General features: G+C 39.5%; 2 long non-coding RNA genes across 2 annotated transcripts; both read left to right on the top strand.

Annotated features, from left to right (window-relative positions):
- Positions 1–97: 97 nt before the first annotated feature.
- LOC306974989 lies at positions 98–699 on the top strand. The gene is made up of 3 exons (XR_013793684.1): positions 98–164; positions 261–292; positions 610–699. It is a non-coding gene; the product is annotated as an uncharacterized lncRNA (long non-coding RNA).
- Positions 700–9,684: 8,985 nt separating this feature from the next.
- LOC306975007 lies at positions 9,685–10,797 on the top strand. The gene is made up of 4 exons (XR_013793686.1): positions 9,685–9,769; positions 10,395–10,444; positions 10,526–10,588; positions 10,674–10,797. It is a non-coding gene; the product is annotated as an uncharacterized lncRNA (long non-coding RNA).
- The last annotated feature ends 9,160 nt before the right edge of the window (positions 10,798–19,957 follow it).

The following is a 19,957-nucleotide window of genomic DNA, read 5'->3' as shown; positions in this document are numbered from 1 at the left end:
TCCCAGTTCTAACCAGGCACTTCCCTGCTTAGCTTCAAAGTCGGTATGGGAAATAAACATGGCGTGTGTCGTAGGTCACCTGATCAGAAACGCGCTGCTGATCGTGGGGCTGGTGATGCTGCTCCTCTCTGTGGCTGCTCTTCACCTCTACGCCAGGGTCAAAGGTCAGTCCCCTCATCATCATCATCATCATCATCATCATCATCATCATCATCATCATCGGCCCATTTCTGTCAGAGCTAAACGTTTGTCTGTTTCAGGGAGAGGAGCGTCTGAGAGGAGCCGCACCAACGTGAGTCTGACACGTCTGTTAGTCCCAGTTTAGTCCTGGTTTAGTCCTGGTTTAGTCCCAGTTTAGTCCTGGTTTAGTCCCAGTTTAGTCCTGGTTTAGTCCCAGTTTAGTCCTGGTTTAGTCCTGGTTTAGTCCTGGTTTAGTCCTGGTTTAGTCCCTGTTTAGTCCTGGTTTAGTCCCAGTTTAGTCCCAGTTTAGTCCTGGTTTAGTCCTGTCATTGATCTGATGGTCGTCTGTGTAAAAAGCTTCTCTGTCATATTGTTTTGGCTCATTATTACATCAGTCCATTATTTCTAAAGGGCCGTGTGTTTCCGCAGGTGAACACAGGGGGCGCTGTGGTCTATGAGAACGTGGCAGAGCCTTCTGTCTCCGGCAGATTCCACTCACAGCCGTCTGAAAACTAACGCATACCAAATGTTTAAAATCGCTCGTCCTGATTATTGCGACTCAAATATTATTTAGGAAGTGGAGATGAAAAAACTTTGATTAAACGTCTCTTGTGAATCTGCTTTTCGTTGAAGATTATGTTTTGTGCTTCATTGGAAAAACTTGTACATGTTTGAGAGTTTCTGTGCTTGAACTAGTGTTTTTAGCTAATGTTAGTCTTTGGATAATGTATGCTAACAGCTGCAAACATGGCGGATCTCCATGGTAACCGAAGCAAGAGGATGTATTTCTTACCTTTTTGGTGTGAAGTCATTGTGGTCATCTGTGTACTTTAGTTTAGTCTCTGATCTGCTTCCTATACCTCCCACCGCTTCTTCTCTGTCAACAACTGCAAATCCCACACGGTGTCCCCCAAGGGTCGGTGCTTGGCCCCCTCCTCTTTAACATCTAAATGTTTCTCCTCGGTCAGATCATCCTCCACCAGGGACTCCACTTCCACTGCTACACTGACGACACCTACAAGCTCGTCCTCCTCACTTACAAGTCCCTCTATAACCTGGCCCCGCCTCCTCCGCACTGCCGACCAATCAGCTCACTGCCATCACCCGCACTAATCACCCGGCCTTAGGGGACTGAGCCTTGACCATCGCACCATAACTCAGAACCTGTTCAACACCCGTTCCTTAACCTCTTAGCCCCGCCTTAATCACGCATTAGCCCCGCCTTAGCCCCGCACATTTTCTACAGTTCAACCAAATCAAAATCAACCGAAAAGAAGATGAAAACGAGGATGAAAATGTTGCAAAAACCCAACAAAAAGGTGACAAAAAAATTATGAAAAATATGATAATAAAGTGATGAAAAATGATTTTAAAAAATGTGACAAAAAAGTATTGAATAATATAACCAAAACATTATGTAAAATATGACAAAAAGTAATGAAAAATGACAAAAAAATGTGTCAGAAAAGTGAAAAAAAGAAAGAAAAATATGATAATAAAGTGATGAAAAATGATGAAAAATATGTTTGAAAAATGATGAAAAAATGATGAAAAATATGTTTGAAAAATTATGAAAAAAATGACTAAAGTAAGAAAGAAAAAATGACAGAAAAGTAACAAAAAATTATGAAAAATATGATTAAAAAGGTGATGAAAAATGTCAAAAATGTGGTTTAAAAATGACAGAAAAGTGACAAAAAAATAACAAAAAATTCATGAAAAATGACAAATATGACAAAGAATGACAGTAAAGTGACAAAAAATGATGAAAAATATGATTAAAAAAACGTATGAAAAATTATGAAAAAATGACAAAACATGATGAAAAAAGTGTTGAAAAATGTCAAAAATGTGACTTAAAAATGACAGAAAAGTGATGAAAAAATTGCAACAGCGCAACGAAAAGATCCGTTTTGTAGGTCTTAGCTTTCAAATGAGGCGTTACACTGGCCTATAAGCTGTAAACTCCAGGTGAGAACCTTTTAGATTTGGGTAAAGTATAAGTATAAACGAAGCTAGATGCTGTTCATAACGGTAAAGCAGAACAGGCGTTACGATGCATTTACTTATTTGTTTTGAGGAGAACTGGCGCATTCGCTCTGGTCTGCTTCCATAAAAGGACAAAAACGAGGTTGTGTCGCTTTAAGCTCCACAGACTGAGAAATACGTCATGAAAACAGACAGTTTCTGCAACTTTTGTCACAGTAAAGTTCCTCTTTTTGGTTTGAAGTCTTTGTGGACCATTAATATTCAGCCGTTAACAATAATGGCCTTACTCTTGTCTTGTAATAAACATGTTTGTATATATATATATGTTGTTTTTCCCCGTGTGGGCGTGTTTCTGAACTTACTGTAACATGTGGATGTTGTAACAGGAACAGCGCCTTCAGCCCAGAGTCAAAGAGGAAATGAACCGAGTCTCTAAAGGAAGTTCTTCTGTCAGAGCAGACACAGACCGAGGAGGCCATGGCTCGTCCGGTTCACGTCCTGGTTCTGGAGCTGCTTTTGGCTTTAACGGGTAATTTATTCACTTTACAACTTTATTTTATTGAGGTATTACGAAAACTACGAGGCTACAAACACGAGCATCTACTTTAACCTCTTAACTCCCGCCTGAACCAAGAGGATCTTTTTCCTCACGTCAGCAGATTTTTTTGTTGGGTATTCAACTAATTTTTTTTAACTTTTTTGTCATTTTTTGTCACATTTGTCATTTTTTCATCCATTTATATCACATTTTTGTATTTTTTTGGTCAAATTTTTAGCACATTTTTGTAATTTATTTGTCACATTTTGTCACTTTTTTTGTTTTCATTTTTTCGTCATTTTTTAAAACAAATTTAGGTCTTTTTTTTGGTCATATTTTGCCATTTTTTTTGGCGAATTTTGGCACATTTTTGACATTTTTTCGTCATTTTTATCACATTTTTGTCATTTTTTCATCAATTTCTTGTGACATTTTTGTGACATCCAGCCCTCCAGCACAGAACCTCTGGCCCTCAAGATGATTTTGAGGAACATTATTATGCAAATAAGAGATCAAATTCCTTTAACAGTTCTCTAAAAATGCAAGAAATAGTGTCAGTATTTTAGAAATGTAACAGTGATTCTCAATGGGTCAGGAACCAAAAGTGGGTCGCGGAACCTTTTTCAGTGGGTCGCTCGTCTATAGGGAACTTTTTTCAAAATTTTCCAACTGAAACTGCAGGGAATGTCTTTTAAAGTTGTTTTTTTTTAAGTTTTCAAAGGCCTGTTTACTGCTTGTTCAATAAAAATACAATATTTTGTATGATGTATGACAAATAAAGGTTTAATTTGGGTTATTTGGGCCTGCCATCCAAGGGAACGTTGGGTCCCGACTTGGGAACCACTGATGTAAAAAAAAAAAAGTTCTTTACCTTAACCCCTTAACTCCCACCTGAACCGAGCACATTTTCTCCAGTTTGGCTTTACCCCAATCCAAAAGCTTCTGGAAAAAAGGTGTGAAAATAGTGACACAACTGAGACGAAAACAATGATGAAAATGTGACAAAAAAGTGAGAAAAGGTTGACAAAAAAGTGACAAAAAATTGATGAAAAAGTGGTAAAAATGTCACAAAAATGACAAAAAAGGACCAAAAAATACAAAAATTGGACAAAAAAATGACCCGAAAATGACAAAAAAGTGACAAAAAATTACAAAAAATTACAAAAAATTGACAAAAAATTGACAAAAAATGTAAAAAAAAAATACAAAAATTGGACGAAAAAATGACGAAAAAATGACAAAAAAGTGACGAAAAATTGATGAAAAATGTCAAAAAAAAAATACAAAAATTGGACGAAAAAATGACGAAAAAATGACAAAAAAGGGACAAAAAAATACAAAAAATTGACAAAAAATTGACAAAAAATGTCAAAAAAAATACAAAAATTGGACGAAAAAATGATGAAAAAATGACCAAAAAATGACCAAAAAATGTCAAAAAAGTGACAAAAAATTACAAAAAAATGACTAAAAATGAAAAAAAAGTGACGAAAAATTGATGAAAAATGTCAAAAAAAAATACAAAAATTGGACGAAAAAATGACCAAAAAATGACAAAAAAGTGACGAAAAATTGATGAAAAATGTCAAAAAAAATACAAAAATTGGACGAAAAAATGACCAAAAAATGATCCAAAAAGTGACAAAAAATTACAAAAAATTGACAAAAAATTGACAAAAAATTGACAAAAAATGTCAAAAAAAAAATCCAAAATTGGACGAAAAAATGTCCCAAAAATGACAAAAAAAATGTCCCAAAAAATGTCCCAAAAAATGACCAAAAAATGACAAAAATAAGACGAAAAAATGACAAAAAAAATTACAAACATGTGACGAAAAATGAGTTAGAAAAATGAGTTGAATACCCAACAAAGAAATGATGGAAAAAAAATCTGATGACGTGAGGAAAAAGATCCTCTGGGTTCAGGCGGGAGTTAAGAGGTTAAGCTAAAATGTTGAGGTTCGGCCCTTGGTGTTTTGGCGATGATGAAAATTGCCTACCCCTGCTGTAGAGTTTCATTATAGGGTTTATTCATTTCGGAGGATGTTGAAAACTGTTTACTCTCTGTGTCGCTGTTATCGACCTGTTCCTGTCAAAGATAAAGCAGTAGTTTTGTCTTTCACAGCGCTCACAGACCCAGTGCCGGACATGTTTATAAAAGAGGAACAAGGAGCCGTTCTGACATGTGGCAAAGTTCAAGACAAACAGGAACTCTGCAACAAGACGACGTGGCTGTACAATAACCCAAAGACCTCCAACCCGGCGGTGGAGTTAATCACTCTGGGAGAAGTGCGTCCTGCTCCCAATTACAAATACAAGGTCGCTCTGACAGAAAGCTGCTCTTTGGTTATTAACAAATACATTACACGTGTAAACAGTACAACGAGGCGCAGAGAGAAGTGTCTGACGCCGCGATCATGTTATCAGTGGTTTCATGTGAGTATGTCTCTACTGCACTTTTCACATCACACACTGTAGAAGTCAGAACCTCTGGGAACCTCACGATTCAATACAGTTCATGATGCATGGCCTATGATATCTACAACCTTATGATGCGCTGATAACTGATATATATATATATATATATATATATATATATAAGATAACACACACAGTTTTAAAGGGGGGGTATTATGCAAAATTGACTTTTTCAAGCTTTACATCATGTTATTATGTCATTCCCTCATTAAAAACATGCCTGAAGTGTTGCCTTGGCACATTCACGTATTTCTGAGTAATCTGTAAAAACTCTGATGGCGGCCATTTTAGGGATAGGTTTGCCTGAGTCCTCCTAGGAACGCCCCCACCTCCTGGAGACGCCTCCGAGCTTTCATCACCAGCCGAGTAACCAACCACTGCTCCTCAGCAGAACCCCCTCCCCACTGATGCCACAGACAGCGTGTGGAGGGGGCGTGTCTGAAAGGGTCAGAGGTTCTTAAAGAGACAGAGGCCTATTTCAAGACATTCACTACAGCCATTTTGAGAGAGACATTTTATAGGCAGTTATTCTAATTTACTGCATTTACAGACCAACAGAAGGTTTGTCATCATTGTAGTGTGATATAGACTGGTGCTATGGGACTGAAAAAAGCATAATACCCCCTCTTTAAAATAAAAACATGCATTGTTTTCACTACATACTAGTATTCCAAACCAGAGTACTGAGAAATAGATCATAATTTCTCTGCTAATCGTGTGTTTCCAAGAGTTAAGATGAGCCTCTGCCGGCACAAAGGGGAGTGAAGTCATTCAAACAAGGCCAAAACACATCATTAGCAGACTTAAAAAGAAAAACACCTTATGACATCATCAGGTGGAACAGAATGTTTTGAAGAAAAGGAGGCGGATAGGCAATATTACATCCTCAAACATTAAACCATGAAACATTTGAACATGGTACAAAGTAGAAGAATGTTCAGCAGAATTGACACAAACATTTTAACTTGTGTGGTTGTTTCTCTACAGTGACTGAACTTGTGGACAGTGAAGAAGTGAGGCTGAACTGTTATGTGTCTTCCCCACACGCCTGTAACTCTGTTCAAGTGAAACTACTGTACAACGGAACTCAAGTGAAAACGGATCAAACATCTGTAACAGTCAAACCCTTTTCCTGTGGAGCCTCCGTCTCTTTCCGTCCCGAGTTCTTCAGCACCAGGAGGAGGGATCTGTTCTCCTGTGAGATCAGCCACAGAAACAAGAGATATTCATTCAGACTCAGAGAGAAACCAACAGGTGAGAAACAGCAAAACCCGAATGTATTTGTAAATAAAGAGGTTAGAAAATGTAGAAGTTGCATTCACGACATTTTAGATTGTAATGTGATTATTTCAATGAGCTGTGCTGAAAGACACATTTCTGCTCTCTGGAACAGACAATAAAGTTCTCTTCTATTCTAACTAGAGTCGGGGCAGGGGTCGATTCATCTCATTTCTTGATCAAAATCACTCTTTCGAATGACAAAATGTGAAATCCAAGGCTCTGAGAGAAGGAGAAAGAGGTGGTTTCTCCTCATCGCAGGAGCACATGGGCTCTGTTAGAGAAAAAAACATTGTAAATTCCAGTAGCGCCGTGTGTCCGCAGGTTGTGGGCATTTATTTATTTATTTATTTTTGTGCTGGTTCGGCTGCTGAGACCTGGCAACCCTGATGTTACTTTTTTCACTTTCAGAGACGCCCTTGACAAACAGAGGAGGAGGAGGAGCCGGCGCGGCTTTTCCAGGTACTGGATACAGATTTGTTCAGGAAACTAAAAACATAACCTGAGAAAAGAGTTCATTTATCACAATGGGAATAAAAGAAAGGGCCACACTGAAGCCAGAAGTAAACATCCCATTTCTTTTCTCCATAGACTTTCAAACTGAGTATCAAAACTAAACACTCACAGCTCAAAGTCACAAACCTCATCATAGTTTCATATGGAAATGTAAACATATGATTTGTTTGTTTGTTTGGAGATTCCCTTCACAAACAGTTTCTCTCCCTTCACCTGATATAATTACACAGGTGTATGAAAGAGCGTGTGAATGGGTGACAGGTTCCTTAACCTCTTAACTCCCACCTGAACGGATCTCATTTTCTCCAGTTTGGCTTTACCCTAATTAAAAAGCTTCTTGGGAAAAATGCACCAAAATAGCCACAAAAAATGAGAAGAAAACAAGGATGTAAACGCAACAAACATGACAAAAATTCAACAAAAATGTGACAAAAATTCAACAAAAAATGACAAAAAACTCAACAAAAAAATGACAAAAAACTCAACAAACAAGTGACAAAAATTCTACAAAAATAAATAAAAAAATGTGACAAAAATGTGACAAAAATGAAAAAAAAAAGGCACAAAAATTCAACAAAAATGTGACAAAAATTAAACAAAAAGTGACAAAAATTCAACAAAAAAATGTGACAAAAAATGAAAAAAAAAGAAAGAAAAAAAACATTTAAAAGGTGACACAACACAGCAACGCGAGGAAAAAGATCAGTTTTGTGGGTCTTAGCTTTCAAATGAGGTGTTACACAGGCCTATATAATAGCCAAAGAGGACAGAATGCATTTGGTTTAGGCGGGTGGTAAGAGGTTTTTAAAGAAATGTGTCAGAAGTGAAGCGGTGTGAACGCTTTCCAGATGTACGTGACTTACCAACGCCGTGTCTGTGTGGAGTGACTGAAGAACAAATGCCCTGAATCTGTCAGGAGCTCTGGGCGACTTGTGTCATGTGGAAAGTGCTAAATGTCACTTTAATTTGTGGTCCTTGTGAGCAGTAATGCATTACTCTAATCTGAATACTTTCTTCAGTAACGGATAATCTAACACATTCCTATTTCCAAACCAGCGTCAGATTAAAGTCACTGTTTCAAATCACTGTCATTTTACTTTGTAAAAAAAAAAGACATTTCTTTCTTGTTGCGTCTCGGCGAGTGACGTAATATGTAAGAACGCTGGTCATCACGTCGGGGCCAGTTTGCCTTGAAGGTTCTGAACATGATCCGCTTATTATATTCGGCCATTTTCCGACTGAACACACAACATAAACTTATTTTACTTTTATGAAGGTCCAAAGGTTTGTTTAATGAATTCCATGGCAAATAGTTCCCAAAAGGCTAGTAGCAGCAAGGCTAGAAGCAGCAAGGCTAGTAGCAGCAAGGCTAGTAGCAGCAAGGCTAGTAGCAGCAAGGCTAGTAGCAGCAAGGCTAGAAGCAGCAAGGCTAGTAGCAGCAAGGCTAGTAGCAGCAAGGCTAGTAGCAGCAAGGCTAGAAGCAGCAAGGGTAGTAGGAGCAAGGCTAGTAGCAGCAAGGCTAGTAGCAGCAAGGCTAGTAGCAGCAAGGCTAGTAGCAGCAAGGCTAGAAGCAGCAAGGCTAGTAGCAGCAAGGCTAGTAGGAGCAAGGCTAGTAGGAGCAAGGCTAGTAGGAGCAAGGCTAGTAGGAGCAAGGCTAGCTACTTAGTTGAAGGAGGAATGGTGTTGAATCTCTGGGTAAATTGAAAGTCGGACTCTCGCTAACTTCACGAGTGATTCCCCGACTTCTCTCTCAGAGACGGGGACAGAGACAGTGTCCTCTGATAGCACTGGACCTGTGTTACAAGCACAAACTCCGTTGCCATTGGCAGCGGTCATTATTTTTCAGAGCTCCTCTATCAGAAAACAATGACCGGTAGAAGGTTGGACATGGAGCGTTTTACCTGCACTGGGAAGAGCCGGGTAATAAAATGAGGAAACAAACCCTGGTAACTGTTAAAGTGAGTGTTGTGGAGGTGATGTCGGCAGCTGCTGAATGTAACTAATAAAGTAACTTGTAATCTAACTTAATTACTTTTAAAATCTAGTAATAATTAAAGGGGGGTATTATGCAAAATGGACTTTTTCAAGCTTTACATCATGTTATTCTGTCATTCCCTCATTAAAAACATGCCTGAAGTGTTGCCTTGGCACATTCACGTATTTCTGAGTAATCTGTAAAAACTCTGATGGCGGCCATTTTAGGGATAGGTTTGCCTGAGTCCTCCTAGGAACGCCCCCACCTCCTGGAGACGCCTCCGAGCTTTCGTCACCAGCCGAGTAACCAACCACTGCTCCTCAGCAGAACCCCCTCCCCACTGATGCCACAGACAGCGTGTGGAGGGGGCGTGTCTAAAGGCTCAGAGGTTCTTAAAGAGACAGAGGCCTATTTCAAGACATTCACTACAGCCATTTTGAGAGAGACATTTTATACAAGGCAGTTATTCTAATTTACTGCATTTACAGACCAACAGAAGGTTTGTCATCATTGTAGTGTGATATAGACTGGTGCTATGGGACTGAAAAAAGCAGAATACCCCCTCTTTTAAGCAACTAAGTTACTTTTTAAGGGAGTAAATCAGTAATCAGATTACTTTATCAAGTAATTCTTGGCAACACTGCTTTGTGAGTGAAAAACGAACCATCCAAAGTGACTGGGCGCACTCTCAGATCCACACAGGAGTCACAGTCGCTCTCTCTGTACAGTCTGGTGGTGGGCGGTTCCTGTGGCCGTGGCTGGAGCTGCTCTAACACTGACCGCTGTGATTCTCGTCAAACGGAGGAAGAAAACAGGTCATCATTTATATACAATTCATAATTCCAACAAAGCTTTTCATTTGTTTTTTTCACTCCCTTTAAAGTGACACTGCTTCATAATCCTCCCCCAAAAGTCACATAAGTCACAGTTTAACCTCTTAACTCCCGCCTGAACCGAGAGGATCTTTTTCCTCACGTCATCACTTTTTTTTTTCCATAATTTTTTCTCATTTTTGTCACTTTTTTTGTCATTTTTTTGTCATTTTTTGTCACATTTTTTCATAATTTTTTCATAATTTTTTGTCAATATTTTGTCATTTTTTCGTCATTTTTTCATCAAATTTTTGTCACATTTTTTGTCACATTTTTGTCATTTTTTCGTCATTTTTTTGTCCAATTTTTATCACATTTTTGTCAATTTTTTATCACATTTTTGTAATTTTTTGTCACATTTTTGTCATTTTTTGTCATATTTTTGTCATTTTTTCATCCATTTTTTGTCACATTTCCCTCATTGTTTTCGTCTCAGTTTTGTTGCTTTTTCTCACCTTTTTTCCGGAAGCTTTTGGATTGGGGTAAAGCCAAACTGGAGAAAATGTGCTCGGTTCAGGTGGAAGTTAAGGGTTTAAGTATTGAGGTTCTTATTTTGTCTGTTTTTCAGAGAGACTTCATGAAAACAACGTTCCGGAGCCGTCGGCTTTGCCCGTGGAGGTACTGCCACTGGGTCCGGTCCTGATCTGTCGTAGTTCAGGGGTAAATTCTCATCCTAATAATAACTGTGTCTCTGTTTAGACTGAGCCTGAAGTCGGTGTTTCTTACGCCTCCGTCAGCTACACCAGGAAGAAAGAATCTACGGTCAGTGTTTTTATCGCAGCCCAATGCCAATGTAGTTATGGAGATGCTCTTTATTTTTCAATTGAAAGTATATTTTTTGTTTCAGGCTGAGCCCGGACTGAGCGAGGACGACACTGTGACGTACAGCTCAGTGAATATCCCCGAGTCACACAAAATAAACCCTCTCTACGCTTCAGTGAGAAAACATTAAAACTGCGGCAACGAGAGGCCGTTTTATCAAGAACGGTCAGAAAGATCAGCTTAACTCCCACCTGAACCAAGCACATTTTCTCCAGCTTTACCCCAATCCAAAAGCTTCTGGGAAAAAGGTGTGAAAATAGCAACAAAACTGAGACGAAAACAATGGTGAAAATGTGAAGAAAATGAGAAAAAATGGACGAAAAGTGACAAAAAAGTGACAAAAAATAGACAAAAAAATGGACAAAAATTTGACAAAAAAGTTCAGGCGGGAGTTAAGACATTAAGAAAGTGAAGTGAAGTCAGATTCTGCATCATATTTGCCAAAGTTTAGGCTTAAACTTAGCGCCAATTTTGCACACAGACAGTTGAATCCTCAAGATGGCTGACATGGAATCAGACAGCACTTTCAGACGTGCTTTTGTGCAAAACTTAATTCAAGTAACCATCAAAGCGATACAAGAGCAGCTCCCAAAGCTGGAAGAACGGTCTCAAATCCTCCGGTCATTCAAAGATACTGTATTAAACGCCTGCCAATCAGAAGACGCAGCGGAGAACGAGCTCGAGCCCCAAGGCGAGCACGCTGAAGAAACGCCGTCGACGAGCAAAGCCAGCGTCTTACAGGACTGTGACTCTGACCAAGTAAATAAAGAGATCGCAGCACTGAACGGGATTCAGGATGAGAAAACGTACATGTGTCGTAAACTCTGTGGTCAAACCTGTGGAGACGTCCGGCGCCCTCACCGGAGCTGTGAAAAAATAACTCCAAATAAGGCAACAGGAAGACACTTGTAGTGGAAAACCACTCATCTCCTCTCTCTTCGTGAACGTCACATTTTTTCTGATATATATTTGTAAGAGCGCAGTTAGACGGTGCCGTTTCCTGGGACGCCCCGTTCGAGCACCGTGTATATTGTTCGGGACTTTATCATTCAGAAATCCTGTGTTTAGACATTGTTATAGGGAATAAATCTTCTTTGACTAAAGCTACTGAATTCTGGTGGTTTCTCCTCAGACCTTGGGATCAACGAACACGCTGGCGAGACCTTTTTGATACTTTAATATTTTAAACTTAACTAAATGTGTTTAAAATGATCTCATGGAGTCAGACCTTATGTAAATTTAGTTTTAATATTTCCTGTGAAATCGCCCACACATTTTTTCCATACTAAGATATGTTCCTACCTGAGCTTAGACGAGTTGATGCGTACCTGTCTGGTCTTTGTGCGTGCGCTCAGTCACGCAAAACGACCAAAGATGTTGTTAGAAATTGGCCTCTCCCAATGTATTCCTATGGCTCCAAATAGGGGTGAAGTGTGTTTGTTTACTTTATTTTCCCCGTAGGGAAATGTGTCCCCTTTAACCCATCCTTCGATGCCGCTGAGGCGACCTGTGAGGATCAGGGCCGCGCCCGGGAACCATGATCTGGAGGATTCACCTATTTGTGTTTTTAGGTTTTTGGTCGGGGAAATCTACGCAGACACGGGGAGAACATGCTCCCGTCCTGGTGGGAATCGAACCCGGGACCTTCTAGCTGTGAAGCAGAGGCGCTAACCGCTGCGCTACCTTTTTGTCACTTTTTTGCTTGATTTGTGTCTTTTTTTTGCTGGATTTTTGTCATTTTTGTCAATTTACATCCTCACTTTCTTCTTGTTTTTTGTCGCTATTTTGAAGAAGCTTTTAGATTTGGAGAATTTGGAGAACAGGAGAAAACATGTTCATATGGGAGTTAACAGGTTTAGCTCGTGCATGACATCTTTCTGAGTGACAGTGCAGGATTTCAGAGGCAGTTGTGGTGAACAGGTCTGAGCTCATTCTACACATTAGGACATGGAGGAACATGTCGGGGAGGAAAATACTTAGTTTGAACATTTCTAAACTCTGCATAGTCCCTTTAAGGTTAGTTTCGATTAGTTTAAGCTCCTCATTTCTACGGAAACCAATTTTTTAAACGTAATCAAGTTTGTTTCATTTTAAGTCATGTCACCGTGGCAACCCTTAGTCTGTTACTGCTGAGGAAACTTTGGCTGTGATTTTGTGACTTGTCCAGGTAAGTCCTGTTTTCACTTCCCTCCATGTTATACAGGTTTGTTCAGAGCATTTTAAAGACTTGTTTTCATCATTGCTGTTTCTTATTTGTATTTGTTTGGTGGCGACTCTTTAAAGCGTTCTAATATTTGGCTTACATTTTCATAAACAATGGGACGCTCATGATGTAAAGTGGGCCAGTCTTTTACAGTAAAACCTAATTGTTTTCTCTGTCGTCTCTGTTCAGAACTCGAGAGTTTGTAAAAATGTCTAAAGTCCAAACGCTGAGAGCTTTGGTGACCGAGCGTCTGGCCACGGAGGCTGAAGAGATTTCTGCGCTGTTTGAAAGAGCCACAGCGGAGTACGAGGAGGAGCTTTCTCGCTCAGAAGAGGAGAACCAGAGGAGGCAGCGGCTCCTGGACCAGGCTCTGAGCAGAAGAGTCCAGGGTCTGAACCAGGACTTCACAGAGACTGCCTGGATTAAAGAGGAGCCAGAGGAGCCAGAGGAGCCGGAGGAGCCGGAGGAGCCGGAGGAGCCGGAGGAGCCGGAGGAGCCGGAGGAGCCGGAGGAGCCGGAGGAGCCGGAGGAGCCGGAGGAGCCGGAGGAGCCGGAGGAGCCGGAGGAGCCGGAGGAGCCAGAGGAGCAGAGCGTCTCTCAGGAGGAGGAGCCTGTGTAAGTCCAACACGCCCGAATCCACTGACTGATGATGACAATAGATTGATGAATGTTTAACCTCTTAACTCCCGCCTGAACCAAGAGCATTTTCTCCAGTTCAGCTTTACCCAAATCCAGTAGGCCAGTGTAACGCCTCATTTGAAAGCTAAGATCTACAAAACTCATCTAAATGGATCTTTTTCCTCACGTCATCAGATTCTTTTCCATCTTTTTTTGGGGGGGGTATTCAACTCATTTTTGTTATTTTTTTGTCACATTTTTGTCACATTTTTGTCACATTTTTGTCACATTTTTGTCATTTTTTTTGGTCATTTTTTGTGTTTTTGTTTGTTAACTTTATTGTCCCCGTAGGGAAATTTGTCCTCTGCATTTAACCCATCCTTCGATGCCGCTGGGGCAACCCGTAAGGAGCAGTGGTCGACGGCCGTGCCGCGCCCGGGGACCCATTTCCATGATGTGGAGCCAGGCTGATGGTCAGAATCACCTGGCTGGAGGATTCACCTATTGCACATGTTTTTAGTGGTAGGGGAAACCGGAGTACCCGGAGGAAACCTACGCAGACACGGGGAGAACATGCAAACTCCACACAGAAAGGCCCCGTCCTTGGTGGGAGTCGAACCCGGGACCTTCTAGCTGTGAAGCGGAGGCGCTAACCGCTGCGCTACCATGCCGCCCCCCTTTGTCATTTTTTTGTCATTTTTTGATCATTTTTTGATCATTTTTGTAAATTTTTTGTCATTTTTTTGTCATTTTTTTGTCACATTTTTGTCACATTTTTGTCACATTTTTGTCTTTTTTTTTGTCATTTTTTGTCATTTTTTGGTCATTTTTTTGTCATTTTTTGTCACATTTTTGTCACATTTTTGTCATTTTTTGTCATTTTTTTGATCATTTTTTGTCACATTTTTTGTCACATTTTTTGGTAATTTTTTGTCACATTTTTTGTCACATTTTTTGTCATTTTTTTTGCTTTTTTTGTCATTTTTTTGTCACATTTTTGTCAATTTTTTGTCATTTTTTTTGTCATTTTTTGTCATTTTTTGGTCAAATTTTTGTCACATTTTTGTCCATTTTTTGTCACATTTTTGTCACATTTTTGTCATTTTTTTTGTCACATTTTTGTCATTTTTTTGATCATTTTTTTGTCAAATTTTTGTCATTTTTTTGATCATTTTTTGTCACATTTTTGTAAAAAAAATTGTCATTTTTTTGTCATTTTTTGTCACATTTTTGTCATTTTTTTGATCATTTTTTGTCACATTTTTGTCACATTTTTTGTCACATTTTTTGTCACATTTTTTGTCACATTTTTTGGTCATTTTTTGTCAATTTTTTGTCACATTTTTGTCATTTTTTTGGCTTTTTTTGTCATTTTTTTGTCATTTTTTATCATTTTGTTTCATATTTTTGTCACATTTTTGTCATTTTTTTGTCATTTTTTTGTCATTTTTTTGTCATTTTTTTGTCATTTTTTTGTCATTTTTTGTCACATTTTTGTAAATTTTTTGTCATTTTTTTGTCATTTTTTGTCATTTTTTTGTCACATTTCTGTCACATTTTTGTCATTTTTTTGTCATTTTTTTGGTCATTTTTTGTCATTTTTTTTGTCACATTTTTATCATTTTTTGTCATTTTTTTGTCATTTTTTGTCACATTTTTGTCACTTTTTTGTCACATTTTTGTCATTTTTTTGATCATTTTTTGTCAATTTTTTGTCAATTTTTTGTCTTTTTTTTATTTTATTTTTTGTAATTTTTTGGTCAAAGTTTTCTCACTTTTTTGCCACATAATCACTGTTTTCGTCTCAGCTCTGTCTCTATTTTCACACCTTTTTTTCCAGAAGCTTTCGGATTGGGGTAAAGCCAAACTGGAGAACATGTGCTGGGTTCAGGTGGGAGTTAAGGGGTTGATGTAAATCATGTTTCAGGCCTGTTCCAGAGTCCAGCGCTGTCTGTGTGAAGAGTGAAGAGGTGATGGAGACAGAGGCTGATGGAGACGACGACGACCGAGTCCAGAGCAGAGACACCGGCACCAAACTGTCCGGACCAGAGACCCACAAAGAAGACAAGGCGGGACCTGATGGAGCTGAGAAGAAGCATCCGTGCTCAGTCTGTCACAAGAGATCTGGGGGTAGAAGGGATTTACAAAGGCACGTTAGAGTTCACACAGGGGAGAAACCTTACAGCTGTCTAGTCTGTGAGAAAACCTTCACACGAAAGGATCATCTAGGTACACATAGAAGAACACACACAGGAGAGAAACCTCACAGCTGTCTAGTCTGTGAGAAAACCTTCACACAAAAGGGTCATCTAGATAACCATAGAAGAACACACACAGGAGAGAAACCTCACAGCTGTCTAGTCTGTGAGAAAACCTTTGCACGAAAGGGTCATCTAGATAATCATAGAAGAACACACACAGGAGAGAAACCTCACAGCTGTCTAGTCTGTGAGAAAACCTTTGCACGAAAGGATTATCTAGATAACCATAGAAGAACACACACAGGGGAGAAACCTTACAGCTGTCTAGTCTGTGAGAAAACCTTTGCACGAAAGGATTATCTAGATAACCATAGAAGAACACACACAGGAGAGAAACCTTACAGCTGTCCAATATGTGAGAAAACACTTACACGAAAAGGTAGTCTAGAAGCACATATTAGAACACACACAGGAGAGAAACCATTCACTTGTCCAATCTGTGAGAAAACTTTTGCTGACAAGAGTGTTCTCCGAAGACACAAGAAGACCCACCGAGGACAGCAGAGCATCTGAAGTGTAACATCTCAGTGATGTTTCAGTGAAACCGGGAACAAGAACCAGAAACTATTTTCTGCAATAAAAAAAATGCTGCATATTTTTTACCTCTCAGCTTTTGTTTTTTAATCTCCAGAAGGTGCTGTGTTCCAGATATTTCCCCTCCACATCCTTATAGTTTTACAGTATTTGATGTAGAATTTGGTTTAACCCCTTAACTCCCACCTGAACCGAGCACATTTTCTCCAGTTTGGCTTTACCCCAGTCCAAAGGCTTCTGGGAAAAAGGTGTGAAAACAGCAACAAAACTGAGACGAAAACAAGGATGAAAAAGTGGCAAAAATGTTACAAGAAATTGACAAAATTTGACAAAAAAAATAACAAAAATTTGATAAAAATTTGACGAAAAAATGACAAAAATGTGACAAATTGAGATAAAAATGTGATAAAAAGTTGACAAAAAAACTACAAAAAATTGACCAAAAAATGATCAAAAATGTGATAAAAATTTGACGAAAAAAATGACAAAAATTACAAAAATGTGACAAACAAAATAACAAAAATGTGATAAAAAGTTGACAAAAAAATTACAAAAAAATGGACCAAAAAATGACAAAAATGTGACAAAAAAATTACCAAAAAATGTCAAAAAAGTAAGAACAAAAATGAGTTGAATTCCCAACAAAAAAATGATGGAAAAAAAATCTGATGACGTGAGGAAAAAGATCCTCTCGGTTCAGGTGGGAGTTAAGAGGTTAACACATGATATTTCTCAATTTACAAACAAAATGACGTCTCAAGCAGTGATTGAAACCCTGTGAGAAAAGGTGCGTTTTCCAGAGGGATGAAGCACAGGCCCCACAAAGCTTCCTTTGAGTTTTTGGGACCACAAGCTGCAGCTGATCTGACCTGAGAGCACGAGGCGGGGCATCAGGGCAGATCTGGTCAGAGATGGAGGAGTAAATAAAAGACTTTAAAAGAAGCCAAAGAAGTGAGGCTAAAGTTGGTGAGATGTTCATGTTTCTGTGCTCCAGTTAAAGAGGGGGTATTCTGCTTTTTTCAGTCACACAGCACCAGTCTATATCACACTACAATGATGACAAACCTTCTGTTGGTCTGTAAATGCAGTAAATTAGAATAACTGCCTTGTACAAAATGTCTCTCTCAAAATGGCTGTAGTGAATATCTCTTTAAGAACCTCTGAGCCTTTCCGACACACCCCCTCCACACGCACATTATGAAAAAATGACAAAAATGTGACAAAAATTTGACAAAAAATGACCAAAAAATGACAAAAATCTGACAAAAATGTGATAAAAAATTACAAAAATGTGACAATTTTTTGTCACATTTTTGTAATGTGACAAAAAATTATCAAAATTTTTTAACAAAAATTTGATTTAAAAAAATTGACAAAAAATGACAAAAATGTGATAAAAAATTGACAAAAAAATGACAAAAAAATAACAAAAATTTGATTTAAAAAATGACAAAAAATGACAAAAATGAATTGAACACCCAACAAAAAAATGACGGACAACAAATCAGATGACGTGAGGAAAAAGATCCTCTCGGTTCAGGCGGGAGTTAAGAGATTTACTGACGGAAAAAACTTTAAGATTTTCTCAGTTTTGTTTCAGCAAAACTATCCCAGAGCGACAACGATCATGTGAGTAAAACACTTGCTCTGCCACAGTAACATGAGATCACTCCTCTGAAAACAAACCCTAACACTGCCCTCTGCTGGTAGATGTAAGTAACAAATAAATCATGGTCCCCACAGGCTGAAGAGAGAGACGGATCCTTCTGCACTTTACGCAACTGTGAACAAACCTAAAAAAGCATCAGGATAATGAAAGAATCACACTTTCAACAGGTGATTCCATAAAGTCTGCATTTTTGGGATTTTGTTTTTTACTTTTCCATTTGAACTCATCTGGTTTCATCTTTCAACTGCCAACAAAGGTGCATGAGTGACTTTTATATTTAACCATCTGTTGTTTTTCCTCTGTGAGTAAACCCGTCAGTGTCTAGATCTTAATTTAACACACTTTGAGCAAACAAAAAGGTCCGTCCATTTTCTTCCTCTTTATCCGTGGCCGGGTCGCGGGAGCAGCAGTCTCAGCAGAGACGCCCAGACTTCACCTCCTCCAGCTGTTCTGACCCCGAGGCCACACCGGGCCACAGAGACACAGTCCCACCAGCGTGTCCTGGGGCTTCCACGAGGCCTCCTCCCAAAAGGACATGCCTGGAACAGAACCGGGAGGCGACCAGGAGGCTCAGAAACAGTATCTGCGATCTCATCCTTTCGGTCCTTACCCAAATCTCATGACCACAGTTCAGCTAATTTTCATCATGTATTCTTTGAAATGATCAAGGTTCTGATTCAAATCTCCTCTGTCGATCAGGGCCTTGTTTTAAATCACTTCATTTTGTTTTCCCAAAGAGAACGTTTTCACTTCTTTCAGTGTATTTATTCTCATATGACAGTGTGTTATGTAAGGATTAAACAACGAGGAGCCGCATTAGACGGTTATAATGCACGACGCGAAGTCAAGAACACCACGACACAGTGTTATTAATCCTGCATTATAACGTCTAACGCGGCTCCTCGTTGTTTAATCCGCTTATACCAGGGTCCCACAAACGTAACATTTATAATAAATGTTTTTTTCATTGACTAAACTCACTAAATCTGCCAGACTACGGCACTATTTTGTGTGGGTTATTAGCCGGTCACTGAAGGCTGGTCTCAGAGCGAGTCATTCTCCGCAGCTATTACGAGGATCTCAGTCAGGCTCAACGACACAACATCAGCACAGAATCACAACACAACAGGACTAACCCGGAAACACTTTTCCCTGGAAGTAAACACTGATATGCGGCACTCGTGGGCAGGAGTTATTTACCTTTTACAAGGTTTAACCTGAAGCTAAAGCTAGCTAAACCAGCTCAACTGTTTATGGAAACAGCTGCGGTGGAGTCGCTCACACCTGGGCCCCCCCAACTGAAACTAACATGTTTGACTTTACTAATCCAGACAAATATGCTTCAATGCTGGATCATTTTATGGCGGCACGGTAGCGCAGCGGTTAGCGCTCTCGCTTCACAGCTAGAAGGTCCGGGTTCGATTCCCACCTGCACAGGGCCTTTCTGTGTGGAGTTTGCATGTTCTCCCCGTGTCTGCGTAAGTTTCCTCTGGGCACTCCGGTTTCCCCTACCACTAAAAACATGCACAATAGGCCAGGATGAATGATGTGTGTGAGTGATTGTATGGTGGTGTCAGAGGGTCCGTTGGCGCAGACGTGTGTAGTCGCGAAGGCGCCTCTGACAGTCTCCCCCAGGGGCAACTGAAGCTACAAACGTAGCTTTCCACCACCGAGTATGGAGTGAATGTACAATTGTCTCATGTAAAGCGCTTTGTGACCATGTCTGTGAAAGGCGCTATATAAATAAAGATCTTCTTCTTCTTCTTTATGTACGCCTGAAAATGATGAATAGCCTTAACCGTTTTCAATAGAAATGTAAAGCTCATATGTTATGAACAGTAGCTAACCTAGCTGCTCACTCTCCTCTACAAACATTTAGCAAACCTTTTGTTTGGCCAAAAACGTTGAAATTAACACTAAATCCATCTCATACGTTCCTGTCAGTCACTAATTACGCCTTTATCTGACTCAGCTGTGTCAGGCGTTGCTATGGCGACGCCACAGCGGAGTGATATTCCAGTGAT

Source organism: Gobius niger, assembly GCF_951799975.1.
Source record: "Gobius niger genome assembly, chromosome: 15".
Taxonomy (NCBI): Eukaryota; Metazoa; Chordata; class Actinopteri; order Gobiiformes; family Gobiidae; genus Gobius; species Gobius niger.
Note: the sequence above shows the minus strand (reverse complement) of the source record. Positions and strands in the feature narration are given on the sequence as shown.